Raw genomic sequence first — 25,459 nt, 5'->3', positions numbered from 1 at the left:
AATTAATTATTTAACTGACTTGTTATTTTTCAGCTACCCGATGTTAGAGACCTTCAGTTAATTCTGCTGGCAAATGTGTAACCATTGAAAATTCTCCACAGTCAGAAATTGGAAGCAACAACTCACTCTCTTTTGGTTTTAGATTTTTTGGTCTTGTACAGTACGTTGAAGGCTGTGGATTAAGTGCACTAGTTAGAATAATACATTCAAGGATTTAAGTAGTCTGGGTCTGATTTCGAACCACTCCACTACCTCTGGCTTGACCGCAGCTCAATTCCTTAATGTTTTGGCTTCTTTTTCCATCTGTGCAAGATGCCTCTGGCAACACACTGAGTGCAGTAGCTGTAGGAACAAATTAAATAATGGGCTTAATATCACCACCGAGATTGGAGTAAATAGCTCTTTTGTGGGATCCATTAGCTCAACTGAGAATATGAGCACAGGATTCTGGGTCTATGATGAACTATAAGGAATAATGTAGCATCAATTTGAATGTCTTGTGTTGCCCCTCAGTGACTCTAGACAACACATAAAGAATATGGGGAAAGAAAGAGAAAAGCAAGGACAGAGGAGAGAGCCTGGTAAGTCAAAAGGAAACGATAAAAGTTGAAGGGATGGAGGACCAAAAGATAAGACGTGTGATGTGAGTGGACACATATGCAGAAAAGAGAAGATGGGAGAGGCAGGAAGAGAAACAGGAAAGTGACTGAGTGAGAGGATGGCAAGGATTTGAAATGAAGTTTCAATCAGACAGCAGTTCATTGGGACCTAAAGGGAGGGATGGAGAAGGAGGCAGAGGGGACAGGCAGGGTTTATTCCAGAAAGAGAGGATTTGCTAGTGGTGTCCTCTCCTGCCTTCAGTGGCTCTCTCCACACTCCTGGTACTCCCTCCCCAACCCTAGGCTCTGGCTCTGGGAGTTAGCCTTAACAGCTTAACAGACTTTTAACCTCTCAGAAGTATAAGAATTTTAACAGGATTCTTCAGGTGACAGGTCTTAGGACCCAGGGAGTTAACTAAATGTTAGTCTCTCTGTGGAAAGGACACCCCTTACTCAGTGCTTCTCAAATCAAACAATTTCTAATTCCTAAGCTTTACGCATTGAGGATAACAGGATTTATAACCACCTCCCTACTACATGTAGCCCCAAACAGGCTCATCTACCTGCTTTGATAGATTTAGAAGTGGTAATAATGATACTATCTGTAGCTAATAGTTACTGCTTACTTGTTGTCAGGCACATACACCATGCATTCTTCCAAGAGGGATTTGAGGTGGTATACCATGAAAGACATTATAAGAGGGGAGGAAAAACTATTATGTACACCCCTTGCCTGAGGAAAACTATAGAATATTCAATGCAGCATGGTAAGAGGTTTTATAGAAATTAACTCATTTGTTCTCTCTGCCCCCCTCTGATAGGTACTTTCAATTAGTCCTTTTTATAAAGAAAGAAACTGGGAAAACCAAGATTTGATATTATGTCCTTGGCTTGCCTTCATAGGGCAGAATAAAAAAAATAATAACTCTATAGGAGTCTCACTACTTACTTTCAACAATAGCAATTTCAAAGTTATTCACCAGAAAAAATATATCAGCTCTGCCTGTCATCAAAAGATGGCCAAAACCAATGATGTGTTGTGCAGTGTCCCTGTTAACTTAGACGTTTGAATATCCGTCATATAAGGACCCTAATGACAAATTCCTCTCCAAGCTTGAGCTAGAAAAGACTTTCTCCTAAATAAATTCTGCTTTGTGATTCCTTGCACTTGACAATGAGAGTTACAAAAACCTTCATTTCCCCTATTTCATTTGGCTACGGGGAAACCTGGAGCTAAGTTTTGTGCTCAAATGCTATTGTTTGTCTTAGCCAGAAGGTTTGTTTGTTTTTGTTTTTTTGTTTAATATTTGTCTTTCATTGTAAACCACCTTAAGTCTCTTTGAAAGAAGGCACAGTATAACTAAGCAAAAGACAAAATGCAATCCTGCTGTGGCCATGCTGGGGATATAATAATTTACCAAAATAGTTGACATAACACCCCTGAAATCTTTCTATTTGAAAGAGAGTATTTTAAACAGAATCCGGGGAAGATAATATCTTTCATGGTGTTTGTTGCATTTTTCATGCCCCTCAAATAACATTCCAAACCACTTTGGGTAAAGAACATAACATCTAGAGAAAATTAGCTGATTATTCTCATGTATCTTCTTGTCATATATCTAATTAAATTTTGTATCTTGTCCAAAACTTTGCTCTAAAATAAACCAATTTAAATCTACATTTATTAGTCAGGCTTAAAATGAAGAACAGCTTCACTCATTTCAACTATTCACTGGCTAATAACTATGCTTAATTTGTAGATTTTTATTTGTTTCCAAAACTTCTTCCAGGAACAAAGCCATATCTTGTCCCACTGATTGGTAAACAGTACTCATGTTAGATCACACATCCCAAGAAGCCTGTGTATGGGCCAAGATATGAGTAATTTAGTAACAAAACCCCATCATCTCACATTTGCTGCTTTTGTGAGTGATTGATCCTTTCAAGAATAAAGCCTTTCATTTCCAAAATTTTCATTACAGGTGTGATTACGATTTTTCTTTCACTTAAAGATTTTTTTTATATATTTAAGCATTTCAAATGAAATCTTATTTACAAAAAAATTTTTTTTAATGAATAAGACAGAAATGCAGGGAGAAAAGAAAAGTCAATAGCTAGAAAGAAGAGCACAAATCTTGGGCATACAATAATTAACAAAGAGATCAGCTCTGCTTATCCAGCAAGTAGCTTAAGTTCAACTTTTTTTGCTGCTTCATTCCCATTCAATTTTAGCTTATTATATAATCTACCTTCTTACTTCTAATTATGTAATCATTTCCATTTCATTCTTTATTTGTTCAACAAACATTGAATGAGAACTACTGTCAGACTCTTCATATTCTACAACATAAACTTCAAACGAAACTTTATGTTCTGATACTTAGTTTGCAACATCTTAGGTTTTTTTGTAAAAAAAAAAAGTAATTATCGTATAAAATAGTATATACAACATAGACTGGTCTATGACACGGGAAATAAAAATGGTGTCAATCCGTGGCACACGAAACTGAGTTGAAATTCCTTTAAGACTCCACAGTGCTTAGTTCACCTTTTAAACAATAGTTACGGAAATTTTACTACTATCAACTTAGATGGCAGGACCGTATCGAGTACTGCACACTGAGTTTCTGGTCATAATCAGAAAATTGCTAACATATGTTTAAAGCCCTGGTTTTGTTATGGAACTATAACATCCATTATTTCTCATGAAAAGTGTGTCTAACACCGCTTTTCAAACCAGACCTCACACCTCAGCATGGTGCGGGCACCGAGGTGCTCCTTAGAAGCTGTGGCAAGTTCCTGAGTTTCCTGACCTATGAAATGAGGGTATACATCGGAGGCAATTAGCTAATCAAAGCATAAGCTTTAAGGCATCTTTCTAGCTCCACATCCAAGACCCTGGCAGACCTAGCAATACATTCAGGTGGTCACGTTTTTGTACAGCTGGCGAAAGTAAGGTATTTTAACCACCATCAGCTGAGATTGAGGTCTCTTTCTATTTGGATTTTCCCTTTGTCACTTTCCCTTGGTTTGGGTAGTGCTGGAGCAGCTTGGATGTGCTATATTGTTTTGTTTTTCTTTTTCCTTTGGGAGGACCACCCAAATTGCGTAAATTTCTCCTAAAACCTGCATCAACCCCTAGGTGTGATAACAGTACCTATTTTACAGGTGTGTTGTGAAGATCAAATGAGGTGATGGATGGTGCCAGACACAGTATGTATCCAATAGATGCTAGGCATTATTATTCCCCAAAATGTTTCTATGTCTCTCTTTTGTTTTCTTTGTATCTTTTTCTCTTTTTATATATATAAAACAAAGTCACAGAAGTTAACATTCTATGTAATATGCTTAAAATTAACTACAAATTTTTCCTACCGAAGGAATTTCTCAACTCCATGTAGGGGCTGCATCACGATTTTCTTAGACCCTAGGTCCTTGTGCCTTTGTTGAACCCCTTCGTCCATTAAAAAATTTAAAAATAAGATAAATTTCCCAAACCACCAAGGACTCAAGAACCAGGGTAACGGAAAAAGCAACGTTGTACATCTTAAACAGGGGTTCCAGTACACATAGTAGAAGACTGTTTTGCAAACTAGGTCTTAGGGATAATAGGAAGCATTTAGTTTTGGCGTTCAAAATATGCACACAGATGAAGCTGGCCCTTAGAAGTCTAGTGGGGACCATGTCTTATTGTGAAACACATATTTTCATTTAGGGAGCCTACTTTTCAATCAATGTACTTGCTGGTGTTCTGCGCCCATTTGAGTTACATTATCAACAGGGAAATGTTATCTCAGAAAATAAGCTTCGCTTTGCTAATTTAGAAATTGCTCTGGAATTTCATCCAGAGGTCTCTAAAAAACACGTTGGCCTTGGTGCTGGTGCATCAAATAAATCACAAATGAAACAAACAAGCTGGCTTCCTATTGAAGGTGTGTCTGCAGTGCCCTGTGACTCTGCGTGCCAGGGGCTCCATCTGGCACATTTCTGAACGTTGCAAAATTAATTGTGTCGAAGAGAACATCATCAAACGCGTCCGGCATAGAGCGTAAACATCTTCAAACCACGATTCTGCGCCATCAAACGCTCTCCAGCTAATTACATTTGGTGCATTACTCGGGAAGAAAATCGAGGCCAAGTGAAACTGCGGAAATGGGAACAATGCAAGGAGGAAAAATCTCACCCCATTAAGGGATCCGTTTTTTCTCCGCACAAATAAGCCCACCACGCCTTGGAGGCAAGACTAGATGGCTCCAGGATACTCTCAGAATGCTCCCGCGGGCCCTCTCGGGCTGAGGGAGCCCTGCATCGGGGAGGAGGAAAGTGGGCTGAGTGGCAGCGCCCCAGCCATGGGGGCATTTTAGGTAACTCATAAAATCTAAGCAATCGCTCCCCCTACCCCCGCCCAGGCGTAGAGGCTGGTTTTCGTGTGTCCTTACAAAAGAAGCTAAAACACGGCCCTGCGTCGTCCTCTCCTCTATGCAATGTCTGCAAAGCGCACTGACAGCGTTTGGGGGGCCGCTCTCCACACAGGGCCGCCGCACGCTAGGCCGGCCTTCCCCGAGCATTTGCACCAGCTGGGCCGCTCCTCTCCCCGACTCTTCCATGACCTCCTGAGATTGGCCTCGCGACTGGACTCTCCGCGGAAGCACCTCCCTCGGTGCTCGGCCCCCGCGCGCTGCCGCTCCCCTCCTGCTCCCAGGGGCGGCCCCGCGGCGAGCGCCGGACGCGCGCGGCCCCGCCGCGGGGGGCGGCGACGGGGGCGCGCGGGAGGCTTCCGGCGGGGGCGCGCGGGCGGCGGGGCGGGGCCGGAGCCGGGGGCGGGGCCGGGACAGCAGCGCCCCCCGCCGAGCGGCGTGCAGGCACCGCCCCCGCGCGCCGCAGTCCCCGCTGGAGCTTCTCGCCAAGCTGGCCGTGGCCGTTACTGTTGCCTCCGCGCGGCTCTGGCGGCGGCGGCGGCTCCCGAGGCTCGCGGAGGGCAGCGGGCCGACCCTCGCCCGTGGCCGCCTGGAGCAGCCCAGTGCTGGGACCGGGGAGGCAAGACGGCGGCGGTGGAGGCGGCGGGTTGTGCCCGGCCCCCCTCCTCTACGCCTCCAGCCCCCGCGCTACTGCGGACTCCTGGCAGCCCCCGGGCGGCGGCCGAGGCGGCCAAGCTGACGGCCGGGGATGGCGAGATAGCGGCGCGGGAGCGGCTTGTGAGTACGGGGAGCGGGTGGGCGCGGCGCGAGGCGCGGGGAGTGGGAGCCGCAGAGCCTGGAGCCCAGTCCCGTGGGCGCGTCGCCGCGAGCGCCCGGCGGCCCGCGGGGGGCGGGGGGCAGCGCTCCGGCCGGCTTCGGCCCGGGTGTCGGGGAGCGTCCGAGAGGAGTGACCGGGAGCGGGGGGTGGGGCGCGCCAGGTCGCGCCGCTCTCCAAGCACCCTTGGGCCACCCTCGGCTCCCAGAGGACGCCGACTCCCCGGCCGCGAACTTCTGCCCCACGTAGGGCAGCGAGTTCTGAGGCCACAGGCTACCTGGGGGATGGGAACGAGCTTGAATTTTTATTTTTGTTAAGGGATGTAATCAACCAAGTGATTTCGTGACCCCGTGCCTCAACTTTTCATTAAACTAGTTCTCTGTCCCTTCTGTATTCATGGTGTATTTGATTCACCTGTATTTTATGTGCTTGTATCCGAAGGCGCTATACTGATGAAAACCAGTTAAAGAGTTGGCGATCAAAGTTAGGCTTCGTAAAAGATGACACTTTTAATGCGTCATTTCAAAAGACAGAGCAGGAATCCTGAGTTGTGTCTGACAGAAAACTGTGCTTCAAATGCTGTGAATTTACGCCTTGAATAACATGATTCTGGCCTCCACCGTCCGCGTCCCCACCTTTGGCTACCAAAAATATGAGGTGTTTTATTTGCGGTTGGGTACCTGTGTGCTCCTTTTTGTATGGGTGTGTTACTGCAGTCAAATATTGATATAGCATATATACTGATACTGAATGGCGTTTGTATGGAAATGAATTTTTTGCATTTTTTAATGTGTTCTTTTAAGATACATTCTTCAACAGAAAGGTTTCAGTTTAAAGTTTGCCTTCTGATTTGTTCGTTTTCACTTTCAGATTTGTCTTTAATTAAAAGAAATTTGCTTGGATTAAAATTAAGTGACTTAGTAGTATCATTTAGTCAGGGGTCCAAAAATGATTCTTAAATTAAATTTAAAGCAAATTCCCCTCCCCAGAAGAGAAAAATTAAAGCGTTCGTTTAGTGCAAATGATGCTTGCCCCTTCCCTTAAATGCTGATTTTGCCACAGATCTGAACTCACATTTCACTAGTATCGGAGGGTTCCTTGTCTAAGCCTGGCAGGGGAAAGGAAACCTAAGTATAGCGTGTGTGTTTTTAAAAACACTGTCCTCTTACTTGTTTCTTACGTTGACTTTCTGTTTTAGAGCCAAGGGGAAACTGTTGATTTGGAGGCTTCATTAGGTAGGTACAAGCTCGATTTAGATTTCCCTTCCAAGGGTTGAATTGAGGCTTATTTGCTTTGTAATAGGTGAGATCACAAGTGCTTCTCTCTAGTTAGTGGAGACTGGGATTCTTTTCTGGGAAATAAGGATCAGGAACTTCGCTGTTGAAGAGAACAAACTTTTGGGATTTTTGAAAGCTTTTGCTTATTGATGGTCCTCACTGAATAATATGTTGGCAATAGTATAACTTATTATAACATTAAGATTTATCATGTTAATTTGTGGGGCAGGCAACCTATGCACGCTGTAGAAGATTCAGTATGTATAAAAAGCTATAGAGTGGAAAGTATACCTCCCTCCCCCCGCCGCCAGGCCTCACTGCACCCTGTTCTCCCCAGGACCCAGGGTTACTAACTCCTGTGTATATCTTTCCAGATAAAGCCTATGCTAGTGTAAACATTTTGTATGTGTTCTTTTTATTTGTGTTTCCACAAATGAGGACGCATTGTATACTCTGTACTGCACCAGCTCCCTGCCCTCCCCTCCCCGCGGAGTACTAAATCTTGGCAGTCTCTACATCAGTACCTAAGAGCTGTCTCATTCTCTAACAGCTGCTGAGTACCATTAAGGATGAACCGTAATTTATTTAACCTCTTCTTCATTGCGGTAGGTTGTTTCTACTATTTTGCTCTAGAATTATTGTAAAACATTAGTTTTTGAGGTTTGTAAGTGGATTTCAGTTATTCCCAAAGGGCCAAAGGCAGTAGTAACTTACTTCTTTGCATCATGTCCAGGAAATAAATGCCCCTTCTCTCCAATGTACACCCTTTCCTTTTATATAATTTCAAAGCAATCCATAAGGATCTTTGGTGTCTTTGTGGTGAAGCATGAGACGTCAAGGCCAGTTACTAAGGTCATATTCCTTGATTAACACCTTAGCTCTTTGTTTCAACAAAAGAAATAAAAGAATAGATATAAATTGTTAAGAATAATCTGTAAGAGGGCTTCCCTGGTGGCACAGTGGTTGAGAGTCCGCCTGCCGATGCAGGGGACGCGGGTTCGTGCCCTGGTCTGGGAAGATCCCACGTGCCGCGGAGCGGCTGGGCCCGTGAGCCATGGCCGCTGGGCCTGCGCTCCGCAATGGGAGAGGCCACAACAGTTAGAGGCCCGTGTACCTCAAAAAAAAAAAAAAAAAAAAAAAAAAAGAATAATCTGTAAGAAAAATTCTTAAGAGTTTGAATATTTTGAACATGGAGAAGAGGCTCGTACCTTTGATTAAGTTGAAGATAAAGGCAGTTTATCAGCTGTAAAACTTGTTTGCCATTAGGCACTAACATCCCTGCCTTCTGTAGGTTATCACCAGTATCTCATATTTTAATGTTGCTATAGTATGGTTATAAATTGTACACTTTGGGAGAAGGTTATTCATAACTTTTAAGAGGGAGTATGCTTTTAGAAAGTATTTGGCCCTTTTAAATTAAAATTTGAGGTCTCTTAGAGTGCTTTTAAAACAGAGTAAATTGTAAAAGTAAGACTAATGCCAGCTAGCACTTGAGCCAAATACAGTATATAATTTGAGTATTAGCCAGTGTTAAGCTTTATATTTCCATTATGCTTATTTCTGAGAATGATTTTAGGACTAATGTAAGAAACTGTACTGTCATAATCCTTTTTTTCTTTTTAACTGACCAAACAAATCTTTTCACATTTAAGGTGTTTTCTTTTTCCTTTGTTATTCAGTACCTGTCGTTGTGCTACAAAACTGCTAATATTGCATCTGTTATATCCCAGGCAACTTTTTAGCAACTAAGAACATAGCAGTGCACAGGACAGACAGATCCCCTTCTAATGAGTTCACATCTTAGTGAGGGAGGTGGATAAAAAGCAGAGATGCAATAAAGGCAGTAATATCAGAGAGTGATAAGTGCTAGACAAGTGATAAAATAGGTTTGCTGTGGCAAACAGGGGCAGGGTAGGGGCTGCTGTTTTAGACTGAGTGGCCCTGGAAGCCTCTCTGAGGTGGAGAGATTTAAACTGAGAGTTGAGTGTGTTTTTGGAGAATGGTGACTCAGGCAGAGGGAACAGCACATGCAAAGGCCCTGCAGTGGGGCTGAGCCTTGCACGCCAGAGGAACAGAGGGCCGCCTGTGTGGCTGGTATTTATGATGAAAAAGTGGCTGGCAGGAGAGAGCAGGCACTGGGATTAGTGTCCTGGGTATTTGCATATGTCAAGGCACATTTATAGAAGTGGGAAGGAGACCTTGGGTGACGGAGTTCCTCCACCTGCTGGAAGCTCCAGGAGGGCAGGCACGGATCTACTTGTTCCTCGTTGCTTCCCCCGTGCCAGGAACAGCCTTGGTCAGAATGGACTGTGAATATTTATAGAATTAATGAATAATTAGAGAGTTTAAGAAATAATCTTGCCTGGTTTGGGTCAAAATACCTAGATTTGGGAGTCTTTTAGTTGAGTTTTCCATCTTGGTTCTGGCCCTTGACATTACCAAATCTGGTCTACTGTTAACACATCCTCTCAAATTGTTGCTTTAAGTCAGTTGCATTTGATTTCTGTTCCCTGAAATTAGAGTATGAAGCCTTAAAAGCATGCCTAATTTTCCAGGACATTATAGTGATTTCTGAGTAATTTACTTAGAAGTTCCATCTTTGATTTTCGTGGATTAGCCATTTGCCTAAGGGTAAAAATTTCAGAGATGCCTTTTTTGGTATAGTGAATGTTTGAACCTTTTTGGGCAGATGACCGACTAATGAGCACATAAAATGTATGTATTTTATGCAGGTACTTTTATTCTCACAGGAAGAATGTGTGTGTGTTCTATTTTAGGGAGTATCAGGAACTGTGGTATTTCCTCTTCCCAACTTCTAATCTGTTTGTCATTCTAAATATATGTTCCTTTATATTAACTGAAAGCTTGGGAAATGAGTTTTGTGCCAAGCAATTGTTGTAAATGCCTAATTAGAATCTGTTGTTTTTTTCTTAACTGTGACTTTTGAGGTCCTGTTCGATATCAGGAGTTGTGATCTTGCAGAATGAGGGGGGTTGATTTTTTATTTCCTATCCTAATTGGTTGATACCTGAACCCAACAAGTTGTTCCCATGTAAGATAATTTTATCTTCCAGCATTCTCTCTTAAGCTCTGTGCACATGCTATGTAAAGGATGGATTCTGTGATTCCAAAATCTTAAATCAAGTTACCTTTGATTTTCGTCACTCTCCTTGCAGTGAAAGGTCTTCAGGCAAATTGCGGAAGCCCATAAGCATCTGTTTTATAGGTCACCGGTACATTGAGGCTTAGATGCTTGAGTTAAAGTACTTTTACTGCTACCTTTACCTTTCCTTTGTGAACTACAGAGATGCAGCAGTTCCAGATTTGTCTTACATTGCCTAAAATTTGCGACCCATGCATTCCTTACCAGTCCTTGCTGCTCCTGTTGCTCGTGTGAGCAAAGGTTGTGTTTATCAAATACTGTTTTATGCTTTTATGTTGGAAGTTGAAGAAAACCTTCTGGTGGGTGAAGTTTTCATGTACTTTTGCAGAGAGGTGAGAAAATCTTGCCTCTTCCCATTCTTCTGGTTTGCAGGGCAGGTACAGAGGAAGACTTGCAATCAGTATGTGCCTGTAGCTGAGAATCTTTATCTGTATTATTAAGTGGCAGTATCCTGGAAGACCACAAGAAGGCGCTAACACTCCCATAAAGTGTGTGGCTCTTCCCTAAGGGTGACTTGGGATACTGAGGCCCCTTGCCTTCTTCTCACTGCTTGCAGGAGCAGGCTTCTCCAAGGAAACCCTGGATCGGAGGACAGTTGAAACAGTGGTGGTGGGAACATGTGGTGGAAAATAACAAGTGGTGGCAGAAGTAATGCTTCCCATTTCTCATATTGAAAATGCTGGTGGGGCAGTGAATTGTAGACATTCTGTAGACAGAATGTGCCTTTGAAATGGGGATGAGGGTAAGCTGGAGAGAGGTGAGACTCCACCATCACGACTGAGTGCTGCAGCCGCCAGCGTACCACCTTAAAGCTGGGTGCCAGCCTTCCCAGTCCCAGGCTTGGAGACCTGCCGCCACACCAGTGGGTCCTGTTTCATGTTTCATGCTGTAGTATTTATAGTGCAGTTCAAAAGCGAAGGAGGCAAGAACATCTTAGGATCCTTTTCAAACACACAGTTAAAATTGGGAGCATAAGTCTTCATCTAACACGAACCTTATCCTGTATCATTCCTTGAAGTTACCTGGATCACCAAAGTTTTACTGTAGATGTAAAATTTGGGAGGAAGGGGCTGAGAGCTTCATTCTGATTTCTAAGGAAGGGCTATATATAGTCCTGTATATAACTTAAAATGCAAAGCATTTACGAGTAATAGGAGCTTAAGCATTCAGACAAAACCAAAGAAAGTATAGAATTTAAGGGCCAGAAGGGGCCTCGGATCATCTGGTCAACTTTTTTAAGTTTACTGATAAACCAAGCCCCAGAGGTGTTCTAATTTGCCTAAGAATCCAGTAGTTCCAGACTGGTGTTTGTAACCACGATTTGCTGATTCCTAACTGCAGGGTTCTGAGCTCCCCTCTGGAACAGCAGGAAATTTGTGGGGTTCGTTGCTGTGTCTCCGTAGAACAGTGCCCAGCCCAGATATTTGTTTAATAAATGAATACGTAAGAGAATTTTGAGAACTTAAGATTGCACATTAGCTATAAGATAATACTTATAAAATTTGAAAGGATACATGATTTCATGAGTTTCTTTTCTTGTTAAACAATAGAGCATGTTGCTATTAAAGCCCAAACTATTAAGCTTAATATTAGTCAGATGGACAAATGAAGATGTGTTTTACTTACTAGCTTGGCAATTTTCAGAGCCTGATGTCACTAGATCTTGTAATATTCATTCTGTTCAGTCTGCTGGGATCCGGTGTCATTTAAGTTTTATATTTTGTGTTTGAAAACATATGTACTTTAAAATTTAGCATTTGTTGTCTGAATTGTTTGCTATTTTTCTAGATATGTTTTATCAATAGTTTCACTATTATTAAAACTTAGAGCCATATAGGGATTTGGTTGTTTACAAACAAATCTAGCTAACCATTAGGTTTTGGGGGATTGTCACTTTCAAATGCTGCTGGTGGGTGTTTCAATTGTTATAACTTTCCAGGAGGGCAATTTTGTTCATTACTCACCGAAAGCCTCAAAAATGTGCCATGTCCCTTAGTCAGGCATTTCCACCACTAGGAATTTAAACTAAGGAAAAAAAAATAAAGTGTGTGCACAGAGACCAGTCTATAGCAGTGGTCCTCGCCTACGCGGTGCCTGTGGGCACCGTATTCCTGTCAGTAGCTCTCTCCCCGCACAATGATTCTTCACTTGGCGGGAAGTCCACATAGTGGGGTGTCTCAAATTGCGAGGGGTGGGGTGCTCCCCCAAGCTTGGAAACTCATCTCCAGATTCTGGTGACCTCCACTAAAAGTACACCAAAAACCCAACCTTTAGTTTGCAAAAATGATTTTTGTAGCTTTGTTTATGATAGTTATAAGCTAGAAACAACTTAAATGCTCAATAATAGGGAGATGGATTACATAAATTGTGGTATTATATATCAATACTTGTAATGAAAAACCCTTTCTTCATTGACAGTGAGGTAAGAAGTATTTATTGATTTGGAAAGGTACTCAAAATTTGTAAACTGAAAAAGCAGATTGCAAGACAGCATGTGTAAGTGGATCTGAGGTTTTTTTGTTTGTTTTTGGAGAAAGGCAGAGCGAGCGAGCAGGAGTGTGCAGTTTTCTACCTGTTGTGTAGGAAAATGCCGGGAAGACTGTACACCAGGTGTTAGGTGAGAATATCTCCTTGTGCTGAAATTACAGGTGACCACTATTCTTATTTTCCTGAATTTCCAACATAAGGAGCATATTATGTAGTAAAGAGAATGAGAGCAGCTTCCTTTTTTCATTTACTGGTTAGGCAACCCACAGAACTTGGACAAGTTCTGTGTCTGATTTCTTACCTGTGAAAGGGAATAATAGTATCCACCTTATCGTGCCTGTGAGTAGTATGTGTTAGATAAATGTAACCTTTCCCTCACTATTCTGTTATGATTAAGGCCAATATTCCTACTAATATAGGATTTCTAAGCAGAATAACATATAAACTGTTGTAAGAAGCACTTTATGACATTCTGACAAAATATTTCACTGCTTCTGGTCACTGAGAAATATTTTGTTGAGTTATTATTTACTTTAAAACTGAAATGCTTTCCAGTGCCAAGAAATTTTATTTTGAATCAAAAGCTTTTTTTTTCCCTTTGTTTCCTTCTGTTCCCGGTTTCCGTAGTTCTGTATGATAACGTTCTCAAAAGTCAGGGTCCGATCTTTTTTCCTTTTATAGAGTTGTTAAAATGAAATGTGATTCATTCATTCAGCAACTATTAAGGGCCTTCCCCCCCCCCCCCCCCCCCCCCCCCCCGGGCAGCAGGTAGGCATCAGATATGCAGCAGAGGGCAGGGCAGACACGCCCCCACTACTTGCATGACAAGGAAAGTGACCAGAGCACTTCAGGGCCAGGAGGCACACCCACTCAGTAAAAGGTGTGTTACAGCAGCTGACAATCAAGTGGGCCTCATTTCCTCTCCTGCGATTTTAAAAGAAACTATGTTGTGATGTTACTTTTCAATGAACACAAACATTGCCTCTTGCTTGTTCTACCAAGTACATGAGGAGCAGACTAGGTTATTTCACCTTGACATTTACTGATGATTTAGTGATGACTTGCATTATATATCTGTGAGAATATCCTGGGCTAATAGTATTAAAATTGCTACTGTGTATCCTCTGTGAAGGGTATGCCTTTTTGAGATTATCTAGTGTAAAATTACTGCTGTGGGTTCCTACTAATACACTTAGGGTGGATAGAATTTATCGATACCCCATTTGAGATATTCCAGCACGTGGTCTCACTGAGGATGAGGGCAAAAAGCCTGCAGTTTACGGTTTCCATTTGACGGTATATAAGAATACATTAATTTTGTAATTTGTTCCTTGTGTAGGGACAGTTTTGGCAGCAGCTGTAAATGTTTTGATGTAAAGTACACCCTCAGTTTTCATGAGAATTGTCTCGGGACCTTTATGACAAATACTGACGGTGTATTTTATTTCCCTGATACAGCCTAATAAAAGAAGACAGTTTCATAAATCATTTTTTCTTGTTCCTGTGTAGAAAGAATGTAGAAGTCATGTCACAGGTTGGAGCCACTAGCAAAGCCAACATTTTATTCTTTCTTTATCTCACATTTTTTCCATCTACACCATTGCTTTCCATGGCCTATTCCACTCCATTGGCCTCCGCTGGAACCAGCAATTAGCTTTCTTTTTTTTAGTGGTGGTGGGGGGATCTCTTTTCACAAAGAAATACCCTTTATCTCTCTTGAGATGTACTGAGTATGTAATAGTAAAGGGAGAGCAACCAAACTGTGTTGACCTGCAGACCTTAGGCTGTTGTCTAGACGTAGAGTTTAGCCAACTTACCCTTTCTCAAATGCAAGCTTCAATAAAAGTACAGGTGACTCTGTTTTGGAACTTTTCAGCTCACTTACGAATAGTCAAAGTTGTGATTGCTGTACTCACGCATTCCATGGGCTGTATTGCAGGGATCAAAAACTCAAATGCTTACAGGGACAGAAGAGGTCACAGACATTGCTGAGTGGGTCTGATCTGCCTTTTGTCTTTATGCTTCTGATAAAAACATAAGGAATATTTTACTTCCTAATCCTACTACAAGATAGACAACACTGATAGTCTAGATGAATGGTAACTGAAATTTGTCTCAGTTTTGGGGACCAATAAGGAAAGACACAGAGGAAGGTTGGATCTGGAGCAACCTTGAGCTGATGTGAGCTGAGTTTTGAAGGGCGAGTTGGTGTTTGTTAAATGGACAGGGAGGAGTGGAGTGGGAAGGACATTCTGGGTAGAGGGTAAGGTGTCAGTGACACAGAGGACAGCAGAGCCTGCCGCGTTTGTTGGGACTCGAGCACAGAGCCAGTGTGGGGCCAAGGGCAAAGGTAGGTGGGACTGAAGTTAGGCAGCTTGGAACAGCAGAGAGCCTCATGCCATGCTGACAGCTGGCACCTTCTCCGTAGGCCAGGGAGAGCCATGGAAAATTTCAGGCATGTGAGACCGACGATTCAGAAGGGGCCCTCCAACTTGTGTCATGGAGGCTTGGGAATCCAGAGACCAGGAAACAACCTGGCAGGAGTGCAGACCGAGGGGAAGAAGCCCCAACAAGGCCCCAGCCAGGCCCGGCCCTGGAAGTTTGTTTTTACTTTCCTAATAATGTTGAGGCGTTATTTCCTAATAATGACACGTGCAACAGTAATGACTCTGCTCTTCCTATGCTCAGTCCATCATGCCCTTTTCTTAAAGCTTTTGATTAAACTCAAATGGTGAGAAAGCATTCAATGTGTTTAAAGCTATCAAACACAGATGTACTGATGCCTTACCCTTACGTTGCTAAAAGTTTAAGAGATCCTAAGTGTGGGTGGTTATAAAACAGGGAGTAGGTGAAGTGGGAGTAATGAAGTAGCCGCTTGAGCTAAAGATATTGGTCAGAGGACACAAACTTTCAGCTATAAGATGAATAAATTCTGGGGATCTATAGTTAATAATACGGTATTGTATACCTGAAATTTGTTATGAGAGTAAATCTTAAGCATTTTTACCACACATGGAAAAGAAAACTGTGAGGTGACAAATGTCTTATTAACTTGGTTGTGGTGGTCATTTCACAGCGTACATATACACACGTCAAATCATCATGCTGTGTACTTCAAATCCAATCAATTTTATTCGTCAGTTGTACCTCAGTAAAGCTGGGGAAAAACAATAGGGAGCAGGTTGCACCTATGGAGAGAAGGGATCAGAATACTTGGAGTAAGGTTTATATTGAAGCAAGAATTTATAATAATTTGGACAGTAATAAAGACAACAATAATAGCTTATGTTTCATATTAATAATACTTTCATGTTAGATTACCTGTTTACTCATTTTTTAGACTAAAAATGAATCCCTCAATTTTAATGCCACCAGAGGACAGGATTTTAGATATTATGATAAAATGAGGAGACGAGAGAGTTGTCCCTCTTCTTGTTATTTTGGCCGTTACATTACATTATTGGCCCATTTCACTAACGAGTCTTTTGTGTTTTTCCCACATGCTGCTGTTAAGTCATATCTCCTCCAAACTGTATTTGTTTATCTTCTGTGTGTTATTGTCATCATCATAACCACTTTCTTTGGGACCCTGAAATTATCAATGCAAAATTTATCTTATCGGATTAGTTTGTTAGATTAATTTGTTAGCATCCTCATTATTACGTGCATTATATTTTCTACTTTGCCCATTTTTTGGTCCACAAATTTGAGAAATGTGATTCCTGTATCTTCCTCCATTTCATTAATGAAACTGTTAAGAAAAACAGAACTCTGGCACATCTGTCCATAATCTTCATCCAGGTTGGCCTCATCAATTAATTAGCACCCTTTGAGTAGCATTGATCACGTGGTGAAAGAGCCCCCTTCATTCTTTTTTATGCAACCTTCATCTTGCTCATAAACATCTTTCAGACATCAGGAAAGGTCTTCTTCAAAGCCAGACACTTGATGTCTGATTCTGATGCTGGCTTTCCCAGTGCATTGGCCTTGTCAATTTGGGGGTGAGGTGGGGCTGGGGTATATTGGATTAGGGTTCCTTTCCTAATGCGTTCTGTAATCTTATCCAGGATCAGCGTCAGGCTCACATGTTTCTGGTCTGTAGAATCTGCTGTCTTGATAAGATGCCCATTTCCAAGATAGTTTTGACAAATGATAGTTATTTCAGGTTCTGTTGTATTTTTCATTCTCTGTTCCGTCTTATGTAGAAGACTCAAGTGAACGTTAGGTGAATGCGGTGCTTCCACATACTTAGAAGACCTTGTAACCCTGGTCAAATGCTAAAGATTTTATTTTAGTTTTTGGTTTTTTTTGAGAAGCATTTTATTCTAAAATGATGCTTAGGATTTTTAGATCTGGGATTGAATAATATGACCAATCAAGAAAAGGCCATTCAGTGGGGCTTCCCTGGTGACGCAGTGGTTAAGAATCTGCCTGCCGATGCATGGGACATGGGTTCGAGCCCTCTTCCAGGAAGATCCCACATGCTGCAGAGCAGCTAAGCCCGTGCACCACAACTACTGAGCCTGCGCTCTAGAGCCCACAAGCCACAACTGTTGAGCCCGTGTGCCACAACTACTGAAGCCCTTTTACCTAGAGCCTGTGCTCCACAACAAGAAAAGCCACCGCAGTGAGAAGCCCACACACTGCAATGAAGAGTAGCTCCCCTTGCTGCAACTAGAGAAAGCCCACGCGCAGAAACAAAGACCCAGTGCGGCCAAAAATAAATAAATAAATAAATAAATTTATTTTTTAAAAAAAAAGAAAGAAAAAGCCATTCGAATTCTTTTGGAGAACAGAACTTTCAGATTCCAGCCCTAAAGAATGTTAAGAAAACATTCGGGTACAGTTTGGTCAATATCTGTGCCCTGAAATATATGTCTTCAAACAATTTATATTTTGAGATTATTTCAACAGCAAGGCAAGAATTTTTTCATGCCCATACATTTTGAAACAGGTTGTTAACTGGCGCCCCAGGAATTCTATTGGGCCTGCAAATGTGTTTTGTTTGGCCCACATACTGTTTTTTTGAAAAATTGGAATTAGTTGCCAGCATTTAAAAATAAGGTGATTTCACATTAAAGAAAAAAATCCCTGCATTTCTGGCTGTTTTTGAAAACCTTGAAAGTCTGTGACTACACTGGGCACGTGTTCCTAACCGGTGGTAATACGAGAGTTAGGCGCTAGCTGGAGGCCGCCCACCACAGCCCTCCCGTCCTCCTCACTGTGTTTCCTGCAGCCAGCGTCACCCCTTTCATCGGCCTGGCCCTCAGGGGATGTCTGGGCTTACACCTGCTGAGTCAAGAGCTAACCAATCAGAAGTGTATGTTGAGTTTGGAGGAGAACAGTAAGATGGTAGCTGTTTGCTGTTTTGTTTCCTGACATCGACTGCCTGACCTTTGTCCTACTGTAATGGTTGGAAGGGCTTGGTAAAGCAAGTGGTATTTCTGTCAGGAATGGCACTCAGCTGGGCAGGGTTGGGGGAGCAGCATTCCTGCTCACATTCTAGATATCCGAGTTCATAGATGTGACAAGCAAGGTGTCCTGAGAAGAAAACAGCTATAAATTTCTTATGACATTTAAAGTAGAGCAAGTAGGCCCTGGGTCATACCTGTGTGGTTTTAGAGATGTGAGGGGATTTGCCTGAGGTCTCATGCCTGCCACCCAGTCAGTGGTGGAATGGAGACTGGAGCCCTGGATTCCTGACTCCACTTCAGTGAGTTTTCTGCTCCACGTTTTTCAGTTTAGTGTACTAGTCTAGAGATGAGATTTATAGCCAGATCTGGATTTAAATACAAGTTCGGCCCCTGTCTAGCTGCCGGACGTCAAGCAAGCATCAAAAACCTCTCTGTGCCTCGTATTCTGTGTTATAAAAAGGGGGACAATAATGATATGGAACTCCATAGGGTCGTTATAGGGATTAAAATCCAATATTGCGTTTGAAGAACTTAAAACAGTGCCTTGCCTGTAATAAACAATATGTAAACAGTGCATGGTATCTCAAAAGTAGTATTTATGAATTCTGTATTATGGTAAACTTAGCTAAAACCAGCATTTCAAAAACTCAAAACTATTACATAATTATCAATTTTTTTCCTCTTAGAGTTTAGAAAGGGCATTAAGGATAGTTTTACTTCATCTATTTTGTAAAAAGCCTCCAGCAATTTGATCCAATATTGGTTCTCTATTCATAAATTTATCCGTAGCAGACAGGTGCATTCAAAAGCATAGCATTCAACTTTCTCTTCAGAATGTAAAGAAATAACTGGGTGTTATGAAAATATTTTAAGTCCTTACCAGAGATGTCATTTGGATGGATTTGTTTAATTGACTAAATGAATCTGGAATATGTAGTGCATGTAAAGCCCTCTTAGATGCAGGAATGTTGGAAAGACAAATCTCTGCTGTTAGGGAACTTATAATTAATGGGATATGAGAGTGGGAGGGAGGGAAAGAATAATCTTTGTAATACTTGGTATGATATGGTAAATGACCAAAGTGGAGGTTCCCCACAGTGCAGCAGAAACATGCAGAGACCACCAGTATCTGGATGTGATGGTCTTTGAGAGAGCCAAGAGGCAGAGCTGCCCCAGGGACGGGAGTCGAGGGGCAGTGGGTGTGGCAGCCTCCAGACATTTGGCCTGGAGTTGGGATGAATAATGAGACTGAGATGGAGCTGCTGCTCAGAGCCAGGTGAGTCATTGTGGGAGACGGACTGTGGGGGGCCCCTGCCGGAGACCATGGGATGAATTAAGAACTGATGTGAATGACCTATGCCAGAGATGCTGATAGGGCCTGCCAGAGCAGTGGGAATAGAAGTAGGGGTAGTTTCTAGGGCAGAGAGTCAAGGTGTGTTTTGGAGGTAGAACTGGTGAGTAGGTGGGAGGGGTAAGAAGGAAGAGTAGTTGAGTGTGACCCAGGAGAGACTGGTGCCATGAATGGAGATGGGCTTGTCAAGGGGCAGGTTTGGAAGAGAAGGTGAGTTTATTTTGCACATGTGGAGTTTTTTGAGAAATCTGTGAAATATCTCAGTGGATATGTAGCATCAAAATATTTTGTCAAAGCAGAAGCAAGAAGAACTACAGTCCTGCAGCCCTGTGAAAATGAAACCACATTCACAGAAAGATAGAAGAGATGAAAAGGCAGAGGGCTATGTACCAGATGAAGGAACAACATAGAACGCCAGAAAAACAACTAAATGAAGTGGAGATAGGCAACCTTCCAGAAAAAGAATTCAGAAGGACCTCGGAAAAGGAATGGAGGCAAAGATCGAGAAGATGCAAGAAATGTTTAACACAGACCTAGAAGAATTAAAGAACAAACAAACAGATGAACAATACAATAACTGAAATGAAAAATACACTAGAAGAAATCAATAGCAGAATAAATGAGGCAGAAGAATAGATAAGTGACCTGGAAGACAGAATGGTGGACTTCACTGCTGCAGAACAGAATAAAGAAACAAGAATGAAAAGAAATGAAGACAGCCTAAGAGACCTCTGGGAAAACGTTAAACACAACAACATTTGAATTATAGAGGTCCCAGAAGGAGAAGAGAGAGAGAATAGACCGGAGAAAATATTTGAAGAGATGATAGGCGAAAACTTCCCTAACATAGGAAAGGAAACAGCCACCCAAGTCCAGGAAGGGCATAGAGTCCCATACAGGATAAACCCAAGGAGAAAAATGCCAAGACACATAGTAATCAAATTGGCAAAAATTAAAGACAAAGAAAAATTGTTGAAAGCAGCAAGGGAAAAACAACAAATAACATACAAGGGAACTCCCATAAGGTTAACAGCTGATTTCTCAGCAGAAACTCTACAGGACAGAAGGAAGTGGCATGACATATTTGAAGTGACAAAAGGGAAGAACTTACAACCAAGGTTATTCTACCTGGCAAGTTTCTCATTCAGATTCGATGGAGAAATCAAAAGTTTTACAGACAAGCAAAAGCTAAGAGAATTCAGCACCACCAAACCAGCTCTACAGCAAATGCTAAAGGAACATCTCTAAGTGGGAAACACAAGAGAAAAAAAGGACCTACAAAAAAACAAACCCAGGGCTTCCCTGGTGGCGCAGTGGTTGAGTCCACCTGCCGATGCAGGGGACATGGGTTTGTGCCCCGGTCCAGAGAGATCCCACATACCACGAAGCGGCTGGGCCTGTGAGCCATGGCCGCTGAGCCTGCGCGTCCAGAGCCTGTGCTCTGCAACGGGAGAGGCCACAACAGTGAGAGGCCCGCGAACCACAAAAAAAAAAAAAAAAAACCAGAACAATTAAGAAAATGGTCATAGGAACATACATATGGATAATTACCTTAAATGTGAATGGATTAAATGCTCCAACCAAAAGACATACGCTCACTGAATGGTTACAAAAAGAAGACCCATATATATGCTGTCTACAAGGCACCCACTTCAGACCTAGGGACACATACAGACTGAAAGTGAGGGGATGGAAAAAGGTATTCCATGCAAATGGAAATCAAAAGGAAGCTGGAGTAGCAATACTCATATCAGATAAAATAGACTTTAAAATAAAGAATGTTACAAGAGACAAGGAAGGACACTACATAATGATAAGGGGATCAACCCAAGAAAAAGATATAACAATTATATATGAACCCAACACACATGCACCTCAATAAATAAGGCAACTGCTAATAGCTATAAAAGAGGAAATCTACAAAAACGCAGTAATAGTGGGGGACTTTAACACCTCACTAACACCAATGGACAGATCATCCAAACAGAAAATTAATAAGGAAACACAAGCTTTAAATGACACAATAGACCAGATAGATTTAATTGATACTTATAGAACGTTCCATCCAAAAACAGCATATTATACTTTCTTCTCAAGTGCGCATGGAACATTCACCAGGATAGATCACATCTTTGTTCACAAATCAAGCCTCAGTAAATTTAAAAAAAGTGAAATCATATCAAGCATCTTTTCTGACCACAACACTACGAGATTAGAAATCAATTACAGGGAAAATATGTAAAAAACACAAACACATGGAGGCTAAACAATACATTACTAACTAACCAAGAGATCACTGAAGAAATCAAAGAGGACATCAAAAAATACCTAGAGACAAATGACAGTGAAAACACGATAATCCAAAACCTATGGCATGCAGCAAAAGCAGTTCTAAGAGGGAAGTTTATAGCAATATAATCCTACCTCAAGAAACAACAAACACCTCAAATAAACAATCTAACCTTACACCTAAAGGAACTACAGAAAGAAGAACAAACAAAACCCAAAGTTAGCAGGAGGAAAGAACTCATAAAGATCAGAGCAGAAATAAATGAAATAGAAACAAAGAAAACAGTAGCAAAGATCAATAAAACTAAAAGCTGGTTCTTTGAGAAGATAAACAAAATTGATAAACCATTAGCCAGACTCATCAGGAAAAAGAGGGAGAGGACTCAAATCAATAAAATTAGAAATGAAAAAAGAGAAGTTACAACAGACACCATAGAAATACAAAACATCCTAAGAGACTACTACAGGCAACTCTATGCCAATAAAATGGACAACCTGGAAGAAATGGACAAATTCTTAGAAAGGTATAACCTTAGAAAGGTATAACCTATATACAATGATGTGTATCAAATGGATAACTAATGAGAACCTGCTGTATTAAAAAAAAAACAAAAAAACATTAATGAAACACTAAGGGCACTATGAACAAAGAAAGTTTAGGATTTAAATTAGAGGACAGATCAAGTGCTTAGGGATTCCAGTATCATATTTTAGTCTGCCTTGTGCATGCAGGAGAATAATACTGAAATTCAACCTTTGCTGTGTTATAAGAATCTAGCTTATGTTTTTCTGAATGTCCTAGGAATTTTTGGTACACTGTCATCCAGATTTTTTGTTTCTCGGGATCCTGACATTCCTCTCTGTCAGTTTTGGTCATCATTCCAGTGAGGATTTCCCTGTTCATTCAAGAGCCTGTTCCTTATCAACTTCAGCATGTCATAACAAATTGGAGCACATCACTCAGGTGCTTAAAACCCTTCGAAGGCCCCTGCTGCTCCAGCATCAAGTCCCTGCTCTGCCTGGTAGACCAGGCCCTTCCAGTGGCCACCAGCAGTCTGCCTCCATGCCCTCCACAGTACAGCTGAAGACCAGTGACTCCCCAAACCTCCTCACTCCCACAGGCCTTAGGCCTCTCCTCAAACCACAGCTCCAGGGAATGGCTCTTTCCACCCACCAACATTCTCCACTCGCCAATGCTTCCCATCTTTCAGAGGCCCCTGGAAACCCCACCCCACCGAAGAGGGACATCTAGCCACTCATGTCTCACCTCAGCTCTGCTATAGTAGGAGTGACTTCAACAGCCTTCAAGAAATGTCAACAAGCGTCTGTCAGACAAATGAACTTGTTTCTTCCTTCTATCACAAAGGTGAAACACTCTACTATTATAGTAAAGAAACGACCTGAAGAACATTCCTTCTTGTTCAAAAACATGTCAAGAGATTTTTAACGTGAAAGAAAGCATGATAAAAGCTCACCTTCAAAAAGAACCAGGAACAGCTTCATTCCCCAGTCCACACTTCCCCATACTCTCTACTATCAAGGGTTATCTTTTCTTTTTTTAATTTTAATCTCTTCCAACTGCTAGCCATAAATCTCATTTCCTTATGTAATCAAAATACATTTTCATGTTTATTGGTGATTTACAATGCTTTATTTGTATACTGCTTATTCTATCTTTTGTCTACCTTTTTAATTAGGCATTAATCTGTTCCTTACTGCTCAATTAGAAAGAAATGTCACAATGTGCATATTAACCGTGTTATATACACTGCAAATATATTTCCCAGTTCTCTTACTTTCTAGCGAGGTTTTTGTTTGACTTTCATTAAGTCAGATTTCTCAATTTTGTCCTTTATGATTTCTGACCATAAACTTCTTTCTCATGTGAATATTTTATAAATTGTCACCTATATTGTCTTCAAGTACAATTAAGCCTTTTAACATTTTAAGGTTTAATCCATATAAAATTAATTATGGTGAACAATATGAGTCAGGGGCCCAGCTTTCCCCTCTCCCCACCAAATGCTACCACTTGTCCCAACACTTTTTCTTAAATAACACAATCCTTCCTCCACTGACTTGAGATGCCATTAGGACCCATTCCTTCTCAACATCCTTGGTGGAACTCCTTTAACCACTGGTCCTTCACCCCACATTCCTTCACTGAACAGCATCCTCTACTCTTGTGGCTTTAACCATCATTTATAACTGATGACTTCTAAATACATATGTCCAGGTATCTTCCCAGTTACTGATTAACCATCGACTGGACAATTCCTTGCTTATATGCACAAATCCACTCAAATGAGGTCCTTCAGGAATGACAAAATATACATTTTTTAAATTTATTATTTATTTTTATCCAGCAGGTTCTCATTAGTTATCCATTTATATATATTCATGTATACATGTCAATCCCAATCTCCCAATTCATCACAGCACCAACCCCCCACCCCCACCATTTCCCCCCGCTGGTGTCCATATGTTCTCTACATCTGTGTCTCAATTTCTGCCCTGCAAACTGGTTCATCTGTGCCATTTTTCTAGGTTCCACATATATGCGTTAATATACGGTACTTATTTTCCCCTTTCTGACTTACTTCACTCAGTATGAGAGTCTCTAGATCCATCCATGTCTCTACAAATGACCCAATTTCATTCCTTTTTATGGCTGAGTAATATTCCATTGTATATATGTAGCACATCTTCTTTATCCATTCGTCCTTCGATGGGCATTTAGGTTGCTTCCATTTCCTGGCTATTGTAAATAGTGCTGAAGTGAATATTGGGTGCATGTGTCTTTTTGAATTATGGTTTTCTCTGGGTATATGCCCAGGAGTGGGATTGCAGGATCATATGGTAATTCTATTTTTAGTTTTTTAAGGAACCTCCATACTGTTCTCCATAGTAGCTGTATCAATTTACATTCCCACCAAGTGCAAGAGGGTTCCCTCTTCCTCTTCTTCGACACCCTCTCCAGCGTTTGTTGTTTGTAGATTTTCTGATGATGCCCATTCTAACTGGTATGAGGTGATATCTCATGGAGTTTTGATTTGCATTTCTCTAATAATTAGTGATGTTGAGCAGCTTTCCATGTGCTTCTTGGCCATCTGTATGTCTTCTTTGGAGAAATATCTATTTAGGTCTTCTGACCATTTTTGGATTGGGTTATTTGTTTTTCTAGTATTGAGCTGCATGAGCTGTTTATATATTTTGGAGATTAATGCTTTGTCCATTGATTCATTTGTAAATGTTTTCTCCCATTCTGAGGGTTGTCTTTTGGTCTTGTTTGTGCTTTCCTTTGCTGTGGAAAAGCTTTGAAGTGTCCTTAGGTCCTGTTTGTTTATTTTTGTTTTTATTTCCATTACTCTAGGAGGTGGATCAAAAAATATCTTGCTGTGATTTATATCAAAGAGTGTTCTTCCTATGTTTTCCTCGAAGAGTTTTATAGTGTCCGGTCTTACATTTAGGTCTGTAATCCATTCTGAGTTTATTTTTGTGTATGGTGTTAGTGAGAGTTCTAATTTCATCCTTTTACATGTAGCTGTCCAGTTTTCCCAGCACCACTTATTGAAGAGACTGTCTTTTCTCCATTGTATATCCTTGTCTCCTTTGTCATAGATTAGTTGACCATAGGTGCGTGGTTT

General features: G+C 41.5%; 1 protein-coding gene across 2 annotated transcripts in view; it reads left to right on the top strand.

Annotated features, from left to right (window-relative positions):
* Window positions 1-5,513: 5,513 nt before the first annotated feature.
* The window catches only part of LIFR (LIF receptor subunit alpha), a 90,272-nt gene continuing 70,326 nt past the window's right edge, over window positions 5,514-25,459 (top strand). The window contains exons 1-2 of one of the 2 annotated variants that reach the window (XM_081231056.1): window positions 5,514-5,794; window positions 7,030-7,066. The gene's annotated coding sequence lies outside the window, so the exon portion shown is untranslated. The remainder of the gene's footprint in view (window positions 5,795-7,029; window positions 7,067-25,459) is intronic. The other variant, XM_081231055.1, reaches the window with a different exon arrangement.

This window comes from Mesoplodon bidens (assembly GCF_964165515.1).
Source record: "Mesoplodon bidens genome assembly, chromosome: 4".
NCBI lineage: Eukaryota > Metazoa > Chordata > Mammalia > Artiodactyla > Ziphiidae > Mesoplodon > Mesoplodon bidens.
The sequence above is the reverse complement of the archived record's forward strand: the minus strand, read 5'-3'. Positions and strand labels throughout refer to the sequence as shown.